This window comes from Pseudophryne corroboree, chromosome 5, assembly GCF_028390025.1.
Source record: "Pseudophryne corroboree isolate aPseCor3 chromosome 5, aPseCor3.hap2, whole genome shotgun sequence".
Classification (NCBI taxonomy): Eukaryota; Metazoa; Chordata; class Amphibia; order Anura; family Myobatrachidae; genus Pseudophryne; species Pseudophryne corroboree.
Window position 1 is genome coordinate 522318772 of NC_086448.1, and position 19754 is coordinate 522338525.

Sequence of the window (19754 nt, forward strand, 5' to 3'; positions counted from 1 at the left end):
GGTGCACAGGTGTATTCATTATTCACTGACTCATTTTAAAAGGTCCACAGGTGGAGCAAATGATTTCACTTGTGATTCTGTGAGGAGACCTGGAAAACATGCACTGTGTGGGGTCCTGAGGACCGAGTTTGAGAACCTGTGGTCTATTCATACACAACACTAGTAAAGATTGTTGACTGTGCCCTCACCAGTCTGAGACAGGAACAATTGTCCTGTTTCTTAGAATAATTTCTCTTGTATCTGGTCCCAATGCTTCGATGTTACTTGGCTTGGCATGCCGTAACATGGATTGGACCTGAGGAATGGTATCCCTCCCACATCGGAAATGTGGTCTTAAGAAAAGAGCAAAAGACAAAGAGCTGCTATATGCCTTTTCCAGGGCACACTTAGAAAAAATATATGTGAAAAATTATGAAATTATGAGTGAATTAATACTTAACTTTTATTAAGATACACTTACTATAAGGGAGGAGGCGAATGTAAATAATTTGTTATAAATTTGGGGCGATAAAGATTGGGAAGGCGAAAATATGTTTACTCCCTTTAATGTCCAAAATTACTTTGTTTCAGACTTGAAAGATATTTGTGGGAGTAAATTTGCTCCATTGGGTTCAGCTATCCCTTGTCAGAAATTTTTTTTGTGAAATGCCTGGGGCTACACAGAGAACTGGAACGACTCAGATGGTATGAGAATAAAATACCTACGGTACCTAGTATTCCCTGGTGGTCTCCCAACCGGGTACTGACCAGGCCCTGCAGTGTATGGCTTCCAAGATCAGACGAGGTTGGGCATACTCAGTGCGGTTTGACCGTAGGTGAGTAAATCTCCAGTTTGTGCAATCAATTCCAGTATGTGGTTGCCTCAGGCAAATTTCATGACTGAGATAGTCTGACCGGGACTGCCCCCTTGGATACAATGTAAATGATACTGTGCAGTAGAAAGGCACACCGTAAACTAATGGGTGTCTAGTGCAATGGAAAGGCACACCGTATTCTAATGGGTGTCTTTTGCCCCCATATAGTAATCCTAGTGATAATCCTGTGACTGAAAAAAAACCCTAAAGATTTATAAATCAGCTGGATGTCCCTGTGGTTAAATGACACATCCTATTGCTACCTTATTTGAGGTAGCTGGGGCTCTGCAAGCAGACTCGGGCACGGTGGGGGGCCGTCTCAAGAATTTCAGCGCGCAGTGGGCTCACTCGCAAGTGGACCCCTGGATCCTGCAGGTAGTAACACAGGGGTACAAATTGGAATTCGAGACGTCTCCCCCTCGCCGGTTCCTGAAGTCTGCTCTACCAACGTCTCCCTCCGACAGGGAGGCAGTATTGGAAGCTATTCACAAGCTGTATTCCCAGCAGGTGATAATCAAGGTACCCCTCCTACAACAGGGAAAGGGGTATTATTCCACGCTGTTTGTGGTACCGAAGCCGGATGGCTCGGTGAGACCAATTTTAAATCTAAAATCTTTGAACACTTACATAAAAAGGTTCAAATTCAAGATGGAGTCACTCAGGGGACTATATGGTATCTCTAGACATCAAGGATGCTTATCTCCATGTCCCAATCTACCCTTCTCACCAAGGGTACCTCAGGTTTGTGATACAAAACTGTCATTATCAGTTTCAGATGCTGCCGTTTGGATTGTCCACGGCACCACGGGTCTTTACCAAGGTAATGGCCGAAATGATGATTCTTCTTCGAAGAAAAGGCGTATTAATTATCCCTTACTTGGACGATCTCCTGATAAGGGCAAGGTCCAGGGAACAGTTAGAGGTCGGAGTAGCACTATCTCAGGTAGTGCTACGTCAGCACGGGGGCCTCTGCTTCAGGGTCAACCGGTATTGATCCAGTCGGACAACATCACGGCTGTCGCCCACGTAAACAGACAGGGCGGCACAAGAAGCAGGAGGGCAATGGCAGAAGCTGCAAGGATTCTCCGCTGGGCGGAAAATCATGTGATAGCACTGTCAGCAGTGTTCATTCCGGGAGTGGACAACTGGGAAGCAGACTTCCTCAGCAGACACGACCTCCACCCGGGGGAGTGGGGACTTCATCCAGAAGTCTTCCAAGTGATTGTAAACCGTTGGGAAAAACCAAAGGTGGACATGATGGCGTCCCGTCTCAACAAGAAACTGGACAGATATTGCGCCAGGTCAAGGGACCCTCAGGCAATAGCGGTGGACGCTCTGGTAACTCCGTGGGTGTTCCAGTCGGTATATGTGTTCCCTCCTCTTCCTCTCATACAAAAAGTACTGAGAATCATAAGAAGGAGAGGAGTAAGAACGATACTCGTGGCTCCGGATTGGCCAAGAAGAACTTGGTACTCGGAGCTGCAAGAGATGCTCACGGAGGACCCGTGGCCTCTACCTCTAAGGAAGGACCTGCTCCAGCAGGGACCTTGTCTGTTCCAAGACTTACCGCGGCTGCGTTTGACGGCATGGCGGTTGAACGCCGGATCCTGAAGGAAAAAGGCATTCCAGATGAAGTCATCCCTACCCTGATCAAGGCCAGGAAGGATGTAACTGCAAAATATTATCATCGCATTTGGCGAAAATATGTTGCGTGGTGTGAGGCCAAGAAGGCCCCTACGGAGGAATTTCAACTGGGTCGTTTCCTACATTTCCTGCAAGCAGGATTGTCTATGGGCCTAAAATTAGGATCCATTAAGGTTCAAATTTCGGCCCTGTCGATCTTCTTCCAGAAAGAACTGGCTTCAGTGCCTGAAGTTCAGACGTTTGTCAAAGGGGTACTGCATATACAGCCCCCTTTTGTGCCTCCAGTGGCACCTTGGGATCTCAATGTAGTTTTAGGGTTCCTAAAATCACATTGGTTTGAACCACTTGCCACAGTGGATTTTAAATATCTCACATGGAAAGTGGTAATGCTGTTGGCCCTGGCTTCAGCCAGGCGCGTATCAGAATTGGCGGCTTTATCCTATAAAAGCCCTTACCTGATATTTCATTCGGATAGGGCGGAATTGAGGACTCGTCCTCAATTTCTCCCTAAGGTGGTTTCAGCGTTTCACATGAATCAACCTATTGTGGTACCTGTGGCTACTAGGGACTTGGAGGACTCCAAGTTGCTGGACGTAGTCAGGGCCCTGAAAATATATGTTTCCAGGACGGCTGGAGTCAGAAAATCTGACTCGCTGTTTATACTGTATGCACCCAACAAGCTGGGTGCTCCTGCTTCTAAGCAGACGATTGCTCGTTGGATTTGTAGTACAATTCAACTTGCACATTCTGTGGCAGGCCTGCCACAGCCAAAATCTGTAAAAGCCCATTCCACAAGGAAGGTGGGCTCATCTTGGGCGGCTGCCCGAGGGGTCTCGGCTTTACAACTTTGCCGAGCAGCTACTTGGTCAGGGGCAAACACGTTTGCTAAATTCTACAAATTTGATACCCTGGCTGAGGAGGACCTGGAGTTCTCTCATTCGGTGCTGCAGAGTCATCCGCACTCTCCCGCCCGTTTGGGAGCTTTGGTATAATCCCCATGGTCCTTACGGAGTTCCCAGCATCCACTAGGACGTCAGAGAAAATAAGAATTTACTTACCGATAATTCTATTTCTCATAGTCCGTAGTGGATGCTGGGCGCCCATCCCAAGTGCGGATTGTCTGCAATACTTGTATATAGTTATTGTTTCAAACAAATCGGGTTGTTTATTGTTGGAAGCCATCTTTTCAGAGGCTCCTACGGTTATCATACTGTTAACTGGGTTCAGATCACGAGTTGTACGGTGTGATTGGTGTGGCTGGTATGAGTCTTACCCGTGATTCAAGATCCTTCCTTATTATGTACGCTCGTCCGGGCACAGTATCTTAACTGAGGCTTGGAGGAGGGTCATAGGGGGAGGAGCCAGTGCACACCAGCTAGTCTAAAGCTTTTACTTTTTGTGCCCAGTCTCCTGCGGAGCCGCTATTCCCCATGGTCCTTACGGAGTTCCCAGCATCCACTACGGACTATGAGAAATAGAATTATCGGTAAGTAAATTCTTATTTTTACAAGCACCAGCAGTGTCGCACTGGGGCATGAAGGGCCCACCAGGGGAATGCAGGGGTAGAGGCCCATGTTTAGGGGCACGGCTAATCTCCACAGAAGTTTGGCTTACCATTATGGAGAGCATGGTCTGGGCCCCTTGATATATATATATTATATATATACAACTCGAACAGCCGGCACTCCACGGAAAAATATCAATAACCTGCCAGGGTGCTCTCTAGAGGCCTGCCAACCTCAGTCATATTCTCCAAATAATAGAGTCACTCCTGGACTACCAACTCGGTGAAAAATCAAGGTGCTTTAATCTTCAACGTTTCGGGATACTGCCCCCCGTCATCAGGACACACATAACGGTTATGTTATGTGTTATGTGTTATGTGTGTCCTGATGACGGGGGGCAGTACCCCGAAACGTTGAAGATTAAAGCACCTTGATTTTTCACCGAGTTGGTAGTCCAGGAGTGACTCTATTATTTGGAGAATATATATATATATAGTAAATACAGCTAGTACATGCATGAAAATGTACCAGATTAGTAAAAGCAATGTCCTGTAGAAAATATACTATAGTCCTGTGCAGTATAAGGTAACATATGTATAATTCAAGTGCACAGTCTGCGGAGCCTGATTCCAAGAGGAGGTGGGGGCCCAGGCAGTGGGGCCTACCGGGGGGGGGGGGGGGGAGTTCCCTGTACCCCTGTGGGCCAGTCCAACCCTGAGCACCTGTGCTTCCAGTGCAAGCCTTTACTGAGGATGCATTGTTGATTATTGTATTTTCTTCCATGATGTAGAAACCAGGAGAAACTTACCTCTCCAGCACTGCATGAAAGATGCTAACTTCTCATGCAGCACTTCCTTACGCTGTCTATAAACAATTGTCTGACAAGTAGCCAGTGGAAAAAGCAGAATTGATTTCAATCTGCTGACTGGAAATGGTATAATAGCTACTTGTAATCTGAAAGTGGGGAATAGAGACTGAGGGGTCTATTCATGAAGCAGTGAAAAGAGTGGAGAAATAAACAAGTTGAGATGGCAACCAATCAGTTGCTCTGTATAATTTTATAGTATGCAAATTATAAATGTTACGTCAATGCTGATTGGTTGCCATGGCCAACTTCTCCACTGGCTCACTTCTCCACACTTTTCACTGCTTCATGAATAGACCCCTGAGAGCTCTAAACCTTTTTCAGTCAAAGGGGAATTCAATTGTGGTAATTTACAGTGGCCTAATTAAAGCAGTGGGGCTATTCAGTTAGCCAGAAGGCAGCCAACACTTAATGGCTTGAAAAAGAAATCCCAGATAAATAGCTTGATTCGGGTACTGTGGCCATGTTAATCCATAGATACAAAACTATTTATTGATGACCCAAAGATGTGCGCAAAAATAACAGCTTTAACAAGATCAGTTCCCTACACAGGTGTCACCACACCCACCAAACTCAGAATGTATATAGAAATAAGGGAAAAGATAACTCGTATAAGCGCTACTAATATAAAAATAAAAGGAAATTATACGTTCCTCATACGTACTTGAGATCTTGTTTCTTGTATTCCTTATATCTTTTTTTTCACTCAAGAAGGGTTCTCATTGATAGGTTGTTAGGTTCGATAAGCATGTAGGAGGCAATAAATCAAACAATGTGTAGTATTGTCAGCAAATAGAAACAAACTTTATCTAGCTCATAGGATCCCCCAGTGGTAGTGTGAAGATATTTCTAGATAATCAACCGCATACCCCGACTCACACAAAAGACTTGTGGATTATGTGCAAAAAGGTTTCTTTAATTACTCCTTAAAATCCCATGTGGATATCACCAAAATGTATGAGATGCGTACCCCACTCACTTATAGCAAGGAGGTGTGAAAACACATAAAGGTATCTTTATCTGTGAATTGCATAGTTGATAAGCATACCACACTCATGAAGAAAATAATGATGTGAATCCTATCTGGGTTTCTTTTATGCCACCGTCTCAGACAATCTCTTTCAAATAATCCAAATGGAAAAATATCCAGAATAAAAAAGGTGGTATATACCAGTTCACAGAAAAATGTTTATTGATTACAAAAACCCCATAGTTGGGGAGAATCAACATCCAAAAATGTACATACAAGGTAATAAAAAATTGGGCAAAAACAACAGGAAAACCAAGGAAAAGACCAAAAGTTCACTATGTGAGGAGGAGTCTGGACCCCCAAACAAGCAAAAATCCGGGGTTTTTACCTTGAGTTCCTGATGATAAAACAATATGGTGTCACAGAGTCCAGTTCTGTCAATGCGTTTCGGCTCAAGTAGGAGCCTTTGTCAAGACATGTGGACACTGTGAAGACCCATGCTATTTAAATAGGAACTAGCCAATGGGAACTTTACAGGAAGTGACACAATAATTAATTAACATAATTATAAAAAAAATACACATAAATCATCATCAAAAAAGACCATTCATTAAGTTAAAAATATTCAGACATATAATGGTAGAAAGCATATCCTGTTTTTACATGTACGTATTATGAAGAGAATTAGTACGACATCTAAAGAGGTGCATATGAACTTTGAACCAGGAAGTGTCTCCAAGCCAAAGTATCGTGAAGATATCAATATTTCTCTGTATTGCTGTTAAGAAGCAATCCATCTATTCTACCCTCTATTTGCTGGGGGAGCATAGTGGGTTTTACAATTAAATCCTAACATCTACGCAAATGGAGTCGCTGATACATATAGACAGCGGCGCCATTTGCATTCCACCACTGATAGGCACACTTCCGGGTGACGGAATCTAATTTCCGTCATTCTGATGTCCTGCTCCTGGCTGCCCAGAAGTGAATCATTCGGGTCACCTAAGACACTGCTTGCGTTTCACTGTGGTTTGTTTCCGCCTTGTAATTAGGCAGATCACTGCGCTGCATACCTCCTCCTATAGCTTGTAGTTCTCTGGAAGTGACGCCAGTATGTTACCTAGGCAACATTTGTATATCACAGTACGGGAGAAATATGAATTAAAATTCTGTACATTTCTTCACAGTTATGAAAAAATCATATATAAATGATGTTATATTAGATACATCAAAACATCCTAAAAGGAATCATCCAAAATGTATCTCCTGGACGCCTGATCCCGGGCGACACGGGGTGCATCTGTCTGGCGGGGAGTGACCGGCATAACATATTACACTGTTTGAATTTGGTTGAAAAATCCCTTTTGTTTATTTATTTATTTATTTCTTACATATTGGAGGATTCCTTTTGGGATGTTTTGATGTATCTGATGTTTCCCTTATTTCTATATACATGTTAACCTATAGGTCCGGGAACTTATCCTGGATTCTATGTGTTAAGTGGCTCCAACTGAATAGCCCCAGGCGTTAAAGCCTGAGGCTATCACCCTTTCTCACTCGTGGTAAATTACTGCATCTAATTGAATTCTCCCCTTAGTCTCTACTTATCTATATATTGTTTATAATGTAACTGTTACTCGGAGGTAACTTTGTTTCATTTTTAATTAGTTAGTTAGTTAGTTAGTTACTTAGTGAAATAATATTTATAGTAAACAATAATTTAGCAAAACAAAATTTTGAGGCACCACCTTATACAATATGGTGACCCAAGCCTTTGGGTTCGAAAGGATAATCTAGTGATTTATTAAAATTGACAATTTTTTGTCAATTTGCATTATTAAAATATTTGGTTTTATTATAGGCAAAAACTGGCATGTTCAGTTTGTAAATAAACCCAACTTGTCATGTTTTGCCTTTAATAAAATTGACATTTTAAAAACCACAAAAAAATCTGCACTTTGGATAAATCCCTAGTTGATAAATAAACCCCTTAATAACAGAAAAATAATATGTAAATGATAGGAGTAAAATAATAAAGACACCAGGTTTATATTTGCTTTCTGTGTCAAGTTTTTCTGACCTAAACGGTATAAAAAAAATAAAATTGTCCCGATCTTTATACACAGACATGTTTTAATCAAAGGCCAAACAGAACATTGTTTAAACTGTAACAGAACAGCACTAAAAGCAATGCTCTAATGAAATAAAGGAGGGTAGATGAACAATTACTATAACAATGTTTGTTTTTAATTAAGAGATACAGAAGCCAGAAGGAACATAATGAAATGTAATGCTCTTAATTATTCTTCTGTCATAAATCACTGTGCAAATCAAACATGGCTGCCAAGAAGAAATTTCCCACACAAAATCTCCTCTAATTTTGCACATAATAGAGTCTATAGTTATTTTACTTGAAGAACTTTAAAAGGGGACAACTTGGGGGCGTGGCCACGGCAGCAAGGGACTAGGCAGCGGGACAGAGGAGCTCCCTGGAAAAAGATCCTGATTCAATCCTGGGGCTCTACACTGCGGTCTCCCCTGGTCCCCACTCCTGCCTATCAGCACTGGGGAGGCAGCAGGCACAGTCGCTGCCCGAAACGAGCACTCCCGGCCCGCGCCAGCGGCCGCCCGGACGTCGGGCCTAGGCCGCAACTCAATCCCCGGCCTCAGTTTTGGAGCTCGGCCGGGCGCGCGTGTGCGCGTGCGCGCGATCCCGCGCCGGAGGCAGACACAGCGGCTGGCGGCTCTTGGGGACGAAAGACACCTCACTCCTGCACCCCCAGGGCTCCACACAGCAATAAGTCAGCTCCCCTGAGGGCTGGGGCAGGGTGAGAGGAGGAAATAATAAAGGTGCTGGGCGGCCATCTTGATTGCAGCTTCCTCCCTCTCCCCTTACAGCAGGGCGCAGTGAGTGTGAGATTGAGCTGGGCTGGAGGAGTTTGGATTGGCCCCAGCTGCCCTTCTCCTGCCTATACCCTTGGAACATCACACATCACATATTGGATTTACATTTATATCTATTTTCCACTGCATCCACCGGGTTCCCCCCTTCTCCCACTGGCCTGGCAGCTGGCTCTCCCAGTGCCCGGCAGCTGCTGATACTGCATTTACCGCCCTACTGCTATACCTCCTGACACTGAATAGCGAGACTTTGAGCTGTGCTGGGCATTGATACGATGGTGAGGGGCGGCCAGAGCGCTGCTGCTGCTAAATTGGAGAAGTTTGCACGACAGCCTGCAACCCAGTCGACGCAGCCATCACCTAAGACCTCCCCCCCTGCCAGAATGGATCCCTCGGCCGGGGCCGACTCGGGGGCGAATACACAGCCACCCGCCCCCTCCATCCAGCAGGTCCTGGAGGCTATAGCGGCCAGCGAACAACGTCTGTCAGACAAAATGGAGAAGGTACAGTGCGATCTTTCATTGATGCGGCAGGATGTCCAGCGAATACGGGAGAGAGTGGGCGAAACCGAAACAAGAGTCTCCAATTTGGAAGACCTCAGTGGCCCTCTACAGAGATCGGTGTCTGCAGTCACACAGCAAGTCGCGACAATGCAAACTAAACTCCTGGACATGGAGGGCAGACTCCGCAGAAACAATGTGAGATTCGTGGGCCTCCCCGAAAAGGAGGAGGGGGCAAATCCTGAAGATTTCCTGGAGTCCTGGCTAAAAGAGGCATATGGCGCTGAATCCTTCACCTCCCAGTTCGCAGTGGAGCGGGCTCACCGGGTGCCCTTCCGGCCTCTACCCCCAGGCGCCCCGCCACGAACTTTTATTGCAAAGTTCCTGCACTACAAGGATCGGGACTCGGTCCTGCGCCTGGGCCGTGTGAAGGGCCCTCTACTCCGGAATGGAATCAGGGTGTCGGCATTTCCGGACTTTGCAGCGGACGTTCAAAAAGACCGGGCCCAGTTCCTTCCCATCAAAAGACGCCTTCGAGACTTGAATCTGCCCTACTCGATGCTGTTCCCATCCAGGCTCCGCGTGGTGGCGGACGGGGAGACAAAGTTCTTCGGCTCGCCGAGGGAGGCGGCGTCCTGGCTGGACAGGTATGCTCCGGGGGACCGCCAGCTGGCTCCAGACTGACACCGGGTCGCCCTCCTATATGGGCCAACACTCCGCAAGTATAAGTCCAGGGAGCTTCCTCTAGCTTAATGGTTCTGGACTTTGCTGAGAAGTGACATTAACGTACAAAAAAGGCTTTTTTTGTATCGGGGTTGAATTGATCTGTACACCTGGTACAGTGTTGCCGTAGGCTTTGGGAACTCCAAGGTTAGAGTTTAGTTAGGGATATGGGTATACCACAGTTCGGGGAGGTATACGGGGTGGGGGGAAGTTTGGGGGCCGCCGTTGGCCTCTTAGCAATTATTATGTTGCTCGTTTTGAAATTAAGAAGCCTATATGCTTGTTACCTGGAGGGTGTGGTGGGCCTGTACTGTTTTATGGGGTCCGGCTCGGGGCTCGGGGCCTGCGGGCGACATGATTATAGGTGCGAAACACCGGTTGGACGGGTGGATGCTAAAAGAGCTACGTCCCTGTTGATACTTAGACTGACATGCCTCCCTTGAAATTTCTGGCGTGGAATGTCCGGGGCATCAACAATAAAGTTAAACGTTCCCTAGTATTTAAAATGATCAAGAAATATGGCCCGGATATCATTTGCTTGAGTGAAACTCACTTGGAAGGGAATAGGCTGTTATCGCTCCGCAGGCCTTGGGTGGGGTGGGCGTATCATTCCTCACACTCCTCTTATTCCCGAGGGGTGTCGGTAATGATAAGGAGAACTGTACAGTTCGAGATGGTCAGGGTAAACACAGATCCTTATGGTAGATACGTATTTCTAGAGTGCAAACTGTTTTCACGAAATTTTTTCCTATTGTCTGTGTATGTTCCTCCCCCATTCTCCTACGATGTCCTGCAAAAGGCTGCTTCATTCGTTGCCTCCTCCCCCCATACTCCTGTCATCTGCCTGGGAGACTTCAACGCTGTGTTGGATGCCTCTTTGGACAGATGGGGGACTCCTTCGAGACAGGGAGCGGGGGGCGACTTGATTCCTCCGAAATCTAAATTTGCAGAATTTCTGGACAGTATGCAGTGGGTTGATGTCTGGAGGGCTCGCAATCCTACCCTTCGGCAATACTCCTGTTATTCGAGTACACATGGCTCCTTTTCCAGAATCGACCTGGCCCTGGTCTCGCCTGAGCTTGTGCCTGGCGTGATGGATGCTCATTACGAGGCACGAGGGGTATCTGATCATTCACCCCTGGTGCTGTCACTGGTGGGGGAATGTGAGAAGGGACAATCATACTGGAGGTTGCATCCATCCTGGCTTGCCCAGCTGGGCGAATGCCCAGAGTTAGCGCCCGCATGGGAGGGATTTTTCGCAGATAACGCTGACACGGCCCCGGTAATATGGGATGCATTCAAGGCATATATGCGGGGTACCTTAATTGGCAAAATTGCTGCCTGCAAGGTGGCTCGCAGGGCGACAGAAAGACAGCTTGAGACCGAGTGCAGGGACCTGGAGACACGCTACCTAACTGAGGGCACCCCTACGCTGAAGGCCCGCTGGCAGATGGCTCAGGGGGCCTGGCTGGCTCACCTCTCAGACAAAAATGCACGCTCCCTCCTGTTCAGGGCCAACAATATATACATGCAGGCGGACAGACCAGGTAGCCTGTTGGCCCACCTGGTGCACTACGACAGGCCTGGGACCACGATAGCGCAGCTGCTCGGCGCTGACGGCTCCATTACAGATAACACCCCCGACATTGCACAGCTACTCCTCTGTTACTTTAGGGAGGTATACAACAGTCGACTGACATGCTCCGGGGAGGAGCTAGACCTCTACCTGACAAATATCCCCCTTCCTAAACTTTCCCCTGAGGCTAGGGACGCCCTGGACGCGCCTCTGACCCTGGAGGAGGTGATGTCGGCGATCGAGGCGGCTCCTAGTGGCAAATCCCCGGGTAGTGACGGTATTCCCACGGAACTATACAAACAGTACATTAAGTTTTTTGGACCTCAACTACTAGACATGTATGTCAACATATATGCCGCTGACTGCCTCCCTCCCTCAATGTCCGAGGCTATTCTAATAATGCTTCCAAAACCTGGCAAGGACCCTAAACTCTTGGAGTCATACAGGCCGATCTCCCTTATACCCACAGACGCTAAGATCCTAGCGAAAATTCTTGCGGTCCGTATAAACACAGTGATTGAATCCATAATCCACCCCGATCAAACGGGCTTCATGCCAGGGAAATCCACGTCCATTAATTTGCGCAGGCTGTACACTATTCTGCAGGCTCCTCATGACTTCCCTTCAGACGAGGTCGTGGTCTCATTGGACGCGGCCAAGGCTTTTGATAGTGTTGAGTGGCCATACCTGTGGGGAGTTATGGGGAGCATGGGCTTTGGCCCTAACTTTATACAATGGGTCAAACTGTTATACCAAAATCCACGCGCCAGGGTCCTGGTGAATGGATACATTTCCTCCTCATTCCCCTTGACGCGAGGCACCAGACAGGGATGTCCCCTCTCTCCCGCCTTGTTTGCCATAGCCATGGAACCCCTGGCCTGTTTGATTAGGTCACACCCGGACATTGAGGGAATCAGTACGGGTCCCTGCACTGATAAATTGGCCCTTTATGCAGATGACCTGTTGCTATTCCTTCGAGACTACGCGGTGGATATGCCCATTGTGTTGCAGGTCATAGAGACTTTCGGTAGGTACTCGGGTCTCCGCATAAACTGGACCAAGTCGTTTATCATGCCCGTTATAGGCCCCCCCCCCCCAGACTCCGAAAATATCCTTGCCGCTGTGTTGGACAGCCCAGTTTAAGTACCTAGGGATCCTGGTCACTAACGACCCATCGGACTTTGTGCCCTTAAACCTTGACCCTGTGGTACAGATGGTTGTGCGCAAATCGAGAGCTTGGTGCAAGCTGCCACTGACAATGACGGGTAGAGTCGGCCTCATTAAAATGGTAGTGTTGCCTAAGCTTTTGTATGTTCTATTGCAGTCCCCCGTTTACATATTCCCAGCGTTCTTCAGAAAATTAAATAGTGTCCTGACGTCCTTGATATGGGCCAATAGAAGATCCAGAATAAAACTATCCACTCTTACCAGACAAAAAAGGGACGGTGGCCTGGCATTACCCCACTTCCAACTGTATTATTACGCTGCTCAGTTATCACACATTGGCACGTGGCTCCGAGGAGGGGAGGAAGATGAACTGGGCCGGGCGTTCCTCAGCTGCTATCACCCAAGTCTTTCCCCGGCACAGGTTTTGGCGGGGGGTAACCCTTCCAGACTCTCACCTCCAATTGTCTTCCAGGCTCTGAAGATATGGTTGGCATTGAAGGTCCTACTTGGGTATGAGGGAATGGACCCGGACACCTCTCTGTGGCACTCCAGATCTCTCAGTGAACTGGGGTCCCTGGGGGGTGAGGAGGTATGGGCTCCGTACTTGATAGTTTCGGTGTCCCAGCTATACAGCAATGGCACGTTAAAATCATTCCAGCAATTGAAAGAGGAGTTTGGTCTCCCGAATTCCCACTTCTATAGATTCTTACAACTGAGGCATGCCCTGCAGGCGCAATTCGCAGATTCTTCCCCAACGCTTTTCCCCTTCCCCATGAAAGCATTTCTACATTCACTGGGCCGAGTTAAGGTGATCTCCTTCATCTACTCGTATCTCCTTCAAACGACACATGCAGACCCGCTCTCAAGCCTTAGGGAGAGATGGGAGAGTGACGTAGGTCCCATGGACGGGGAAGACTGGGAGGGCGCTCTGGGTAACCCGAGTCAGGTCACCAAATCGCTGCGGTTTCAACAGATACAGTTTTTTATTCTACATAGATCATACATGACTCCGAGCAGGCTGGCCAGATTTAGGACAGATAGCGCTGGCGCTTGCCCCAAGTGCGGGGATGCCGGAGGCACATTCTGGCACCTCACATGGGAATGCCCGCTGCTGCAGGTGTTCTGGGCCGGGGTCGGGTCGATTCTGGAACATACGGGGATACAGAGAAGCTTGCTGACTCCGAAATTCAGCATTCTGGGGGTGGGAGACCCCGATTCTGGGTCCCGTTGGGAAGACTTATACGCCCGTAACATGTGCGCCCTTGCAAAGGTGTGCATCGCGCGGACGTGGATGGCCCCGCGACCTCCCACGATACATGCTTTTAAAGGTTTGGTAAACGATACTCTAATAAAAGAACGTTATGTCTACATGAAATTTAACGCCCTTACCAAATACGAGAAGATATGGTCTCCTTGGATCAATTCCACATACTCATCCCCTGCCCTTAGGACTTAGAGACACCGACCTTCGCCGCGGAGTGTTATTAGGGCCCTGGGGCGCTGAGTCGGACCATCACCTTTCCTCTATTATAGCTGTTTACATATCTGGTCGCCACACCACACCACGCATATGTTAGGTAACTAGGCTTAAGTTAGTTAAAGGGTTTGTTCGGGGTAGAGGGGTTGGGGGATACTTAGGGCCTGATAGACGGGGTAACCTTTAACACAGGTTTTGGGTGGGGGGGAGGGAGGAAATACAAAATGTTAAGTATGCGAAAAACGACCTGGTTACAGACCTCAGAAAATATGTATATGGTGGGAAGATTGCACGGGAACTATAAAATGGGAATTGTTATTCGTATCAGTACAAATATACGTTTATCCTTGGAGACAATATTGCTTTGAATAACGTGTAACCCCAATATGCTTCCCAGTGTACACTGAAATGTCTGTATATATAAAAACACTGTTGAATAAAAATTACTCTATTAAAAAAAAGGGGACAACTTGCTAGTGGTGTGTCGGCACCTAAATGGACAGGTGTCCAATCCATCTACCTGAGAATCATTTAATGTATACCAGCATGCAGTCTTTTATAATAAATGTGCATATCCCCTTTGAAATTGCTTTTTTCTTTCATTTGATATGCATGGGTCATAACCACTTTCTTGCCAGATATTATAGAGATGCCAGATAGTGCAGTGAAGTGAGCAAGCCTACGGGTGAAAACGCGTTTTGGCACGGCTGGAATCAGCATGGCAATGTCGCCTTGTGAAAGTTAGAATCACTGGTCCTACAACCAACATACGCTGCTCCGTCCTGAAGTCCTGCTGCCTTTAGAACGGTAATCTTCCTATTTTCAGCTAGCTCTCATCCACGGATTGTGGTGCAGCGTCCTTGCTCTGTCCTATGATATCAAGGCGCTGCAACCGCTCTAACGTGGAAAGCAGCACAGCTACTAATCTTTTTTCCGGCCAGTAATACCCGAAGCGCTGCTGTTTTCATATTTGCCGTCCGCTGCACCGGTCCTAGTGACCAGAGTACATGACGAAAAGAGATCTCAGCGGCTGGACTGGGTTTGCGGTCATAAAAACTTTTCATTCTAGCTGGGTTTGCTGCTACTTTTTAGCCCAACACATATTGTTCAGTGACCTATGGTCAAATGTTAGAGAAAAGAATGAATTATGTTAAGTGAGCCTAACAATATTAGTATACCGATAAAGTATACCTGAAAATAAATTTGGGAAAGTACTTTGCTAATAGCCTGTGTGGAGAACGGCTTTTTTGATAAATGCATTTCTATGTGAGAATGTGCACGGCACTGGTTTAACATTGAACCACTCCCTATCATCTCCCTGCAATTACCTGAAAATTAAACAGGCAGGAATTGTACTCAATTTCGGTTAACACTCATCCCTGGATTGCGGTGCAGTGTCCTGCAATGTCCTAGGATATCGAGACATTCCATCCGCTCTAACAGGGAAAGCAGTACGGCCACTTATCCTCTTTCTGGTCAGAAATTTCAAGGTCGCTGCCCTCTCATCCACCGGCCGCTGAGCTAACAAAAACCTTGAGCTCATGACGGTGAGACAGTAGAAGCAATGTACCATGGCATACTGATCATCTTTTTTACTCTTTCCTTTTTTCTCTCTATACCAACTATTTATGTCGGGCTACTAATGAGCGCATAAGATACCATATAAATATGATGGGTATTCTGCTTCTCTCAGCACTGTGTATATACCACTTGGGCAAATTTTGAATTTTTAGAATTATACATGTGTTTGAGAATATAGGAGCTGACGTTCGGTAAATCAATACCTATTCATGATATGGTTGTTTAAACAGTGAGAGATCATAATTGGTTATAAAAAAATCTGAATAAAAATAATTAAAACAAGCTCCTCGGTGAGCAATCAGTGTTCTCTGAACCAATAAGCTCCATAGTGAGCAATCAGTGTTCTTTGAACTCCTTGTGATAGACAAGTGATCCCAAGGTGTATATGAATAAACCTGTGTGTGTGTTTATATATTTTTCCTTTTCAAATTCCTATTAATTTTAAAGATACAATTAAAGGTTATATTTTAATGATACCTAAGGGTATATCTGGCCCTATTTATATTTCAAAGAGTGCCCCCAAGATAGAGTCTTCTTTTCTCTTTCTAGAACAGATATTATAGAGCTTTGTGGGTTCCCTAACTTATTGGCTTCTGTAAAATAAGATTTGATTTGTGTTATTTGTTGGGATAATTATTATTTATATTAACTGTTATTTCTAAAGCACTGATATAGTACACAATGATGTACACTATGGGAATCACCGCATGAATAAGCTACAATTATTATTATTATTATTATTATTATTATTATTATTATTACTACCATTATTATTATTATTATTATTATTATTATTAATAATAATAATAATAATAATAATAATAATGATGATGATAATAACAACTTACATACAATGACAGAAAACAATGGGTAATGAGGTGTGAAACACGGAACACTTAATATTGTACATACGATAGTTGAATAACAATTGTAGAGAAATGATCTGTATGGAGACCTGACGGATGGTAATTCACAGACCTCTTTGATGCTGTGCCTCAGCCCACCTTATAGCCCACCTAAGCCCGTCCAATGGCCCATCTCTGATCGCCCTTCCTGGCCTGTATCCTCCTGCTTCCAACAGCCTTTTCTTAAAACTCCTTCCAGCTGCCACATGATGACATGGAGAGCTCAGCCTCAGACCATGTCAGTGAGTAATGGTCGGCGGAAAAAGTAATGGCTGCAGTGTGACCTGGGCTGGTTGCAGATTCAACTGCAGACCTTACAGTACACAGTTGCACACAATGGCATATAAAGATGGCACATGACTTGAGAGGGATCTGGGCTGGCATAAAGACACTGGCAGTGACAAATTATGAGGGGTCTCGCTGATGATCTTAAGGAATGTAAAGGGACATGGCATGAGGGGTCTCTGGCATTAGCAACATATAAAGAAGCATAAGGGGTCTCTGGCATTAGTGACATACTGTATAATGAGGCATGTCTATCATGAGGGGCTCAGATTGGATGCTATATAAAGGGGCATGAGGGGCCTCTGGCATATAAAGGGCATGAGGGGACTCTTATGGCATCTGAGGGGCATGACTCATGAGTTTATTATAGTGGTAAGAAAATGATCTGAAACCTGACAAATAAAATTGTTCATAATCTTATTGCAATTTTGGTCACAATCTCTGTCCAGGAGTCTAAAAATAAAAAGGGTATTCTTATCTGACACTAATAATGAAAATGTAACAGGTAATTACAGAACCAATTCTGTGTAGCCACTGGTAGCTCTGGTACAGTTGAAGTACTGTAAATATTTGTGTATCTGACACTAATGAGGATGTTGATGATGAGGATGTTGTTTGAATCAGCCACCAGTAGCAACAGTTCTTGCCTGTGATAAAAAGATGGTCATTGTGACACCTGGGAATAAGTCCTGAATCAGCTACCAGCAGTTTAGACCAGCACATCTCCACAGCCAACAAACTCATCATCAACCTCCTCATTAATGATCAGAGATACTCCTTCCAAATAAATTGTTTTGTAGGGAAGCAAACAAACCAAGCACTTCAGTCACAAAAGTGACAGTCCCTGTCACTGAAGTGGTTGGTTTGTTACACTGCATGCCCTTTTTAAATTAAAATACAATGTAAGGGTGGGAGTGAGGGCCCCAGGACAGTTCTGTTTGCACTGCTTGTGAACTTGATTGAGGAGGAAAAATGTGTTATTATTCCTAATACTCAGACTCTCTGGTATTCATTATACATTTAAACAAAGGGTGTGTTACACAATAAGGGGAGGGGGTGGGGGTGGATTTTAGAGCAGTATGGCCAGAAGGTCAGCCTCCTTTAATTTGCTAGTGTAAGATTGCCTGATTTGGAGTTTGCAGCTCTGCAATGCAAGTATTAATTTTCTTGGCTCACTTTTCAACCCTTGTCAGGAATCCTTGGCTATTAACAGTATATTCTTTTATGGCCTTTTATCTTCTTGGTTGCTGCAAAACAGATAGTTGTGATTTTCTAAATTAATCAATTAATATAAATCAATTAATCTGTCAAAACAATCAATCAATCAATCAATCAATCAGGAAATGCTTTACCGGCCTGCCACTACACACTCAACCTCCATTTCCCTGTACTGCCCTGGGGTCCCTTCTTTTGAAAACACTTTTTCTATGGAGTCATATACTATAGATTATTAAACTGTCATCCTGCCTGCCACTGCTATATTCTTAATGTAACTGCCGTGTATTTGTGCTGCCGCTCTGTTGATTCTTTTAGGCTGCCAGCCATTGGCCTATATTGGTGAACAATAGTGGGAGCTGTGAGGTGGTCAAAATTGACTGAAAATAACTGAAAATGAATGTTATTAAGGCTAATAATACTGTAGGAACAATAACAGGCCCACATTACATGATTTTAGCTGTTAATAACAATTATAAAAATAAAAACAAACAAAGCCAAAACCAGAAAACAAAAACAGGGAGGTTATGGCAAAACCTAAACACAGGGGATGGCGCACATCTCTAGTTGTAATGAGAAGAGAAAGTGGAAAAGACGTGATAGTTTATAAACATTTCCACCCAAAAGATGGACTTGTTCTTTATACGGGTTGAGAACGGGATCCCGGCGTTCGGAATAGCGTCACTGGGATCCCGACTGCCAGAATGCCGGCAGGGAGGCTAGCGCAACAAAGCCCCTTACAGGCTCGTTGCGCATGCCACACTGCTGCCTCGTTGTCTCGCTGCACTCTCCACAGGTTCTATTCCCGCTCCATGGGTGTCGTGGAAACTGATCGTAGATGTGCTCATTTTAGCACATCTACAATCAGGTCTGAATCACCCCCAGTATACGCATTCTCAGAAATGATCATCCATATTTTCAGAGCAAGACTGAGGGCCCAGGAGGCTATAGCTACATCCCTGGGACCCTACTGTACCTAAGTTTTGCTGTGAACATCTCCATTTCTGGCAAAAGAGATGCTAATCTGATTATCTTGTAGGTTTGATGCTAACAGTTGTGTATATACTTGTAATGTAGTCTGACTCTGTTCTGCAGTGTTATGCCACTCATTTGCTATATAAAGTATGCTACTTACTATGGACAACTAGTTAGTTGTACGGGTCACAACACTACTTTATCTTTGCCCGGAAGCTGAGAAGGAAATTGACTTACCCATGCTGGGCCTAGTGATGAGCGGGTTCGGATCCTCGGGATCCGAACCCGCCCGAACTTCACCTTTTTTTTCACGGGTCTGAGCAACTCGGATCCTCCCGCCTTGCTTGGTTAACCCGAGCGCGCCCGAATGTCATCATCCCGCGGTCGGATTCTCGCGAGATTTGTATTCTATATAAGGAGCCGCGCGTCGCCGCCATTTTTCACTCGTGCATTGGAGATGATTGTGAAAGGACGTGGCTGGCGTCCTCTCAGTTTCTATGTTCAGTGGGCTGCAAATTGTGCTGCAAATATCTGTGCTCAGTGTGCTGCAAATATCTGTGCTCAGTGTGCTGCAAGTGCAAATATCTACGTTCTCTGCCTGAAAAACGCTC

At 45.6% G+C, this 19754-nt stretch overlaps 1 protein-coding gene and 1 pseudogene across 2 annotated transcripts in view; one reads left to right on the forward strand and one right to left on the reverse strand.

The window, feature by feature from the left end:
* Positions 1 to 19754, forward strand: part of BMP6 (bone morphogenetic protein 6) — a 462814-nt gene that overhangs the window by 412725 nt on the left and 30335 nt on the right. The window lies entirely within an intron of this gene.
* LOC134930314 (5S ribosomal RNA) lies at positions 699 to 817 on the reverse strand (annotated as a pseudogene).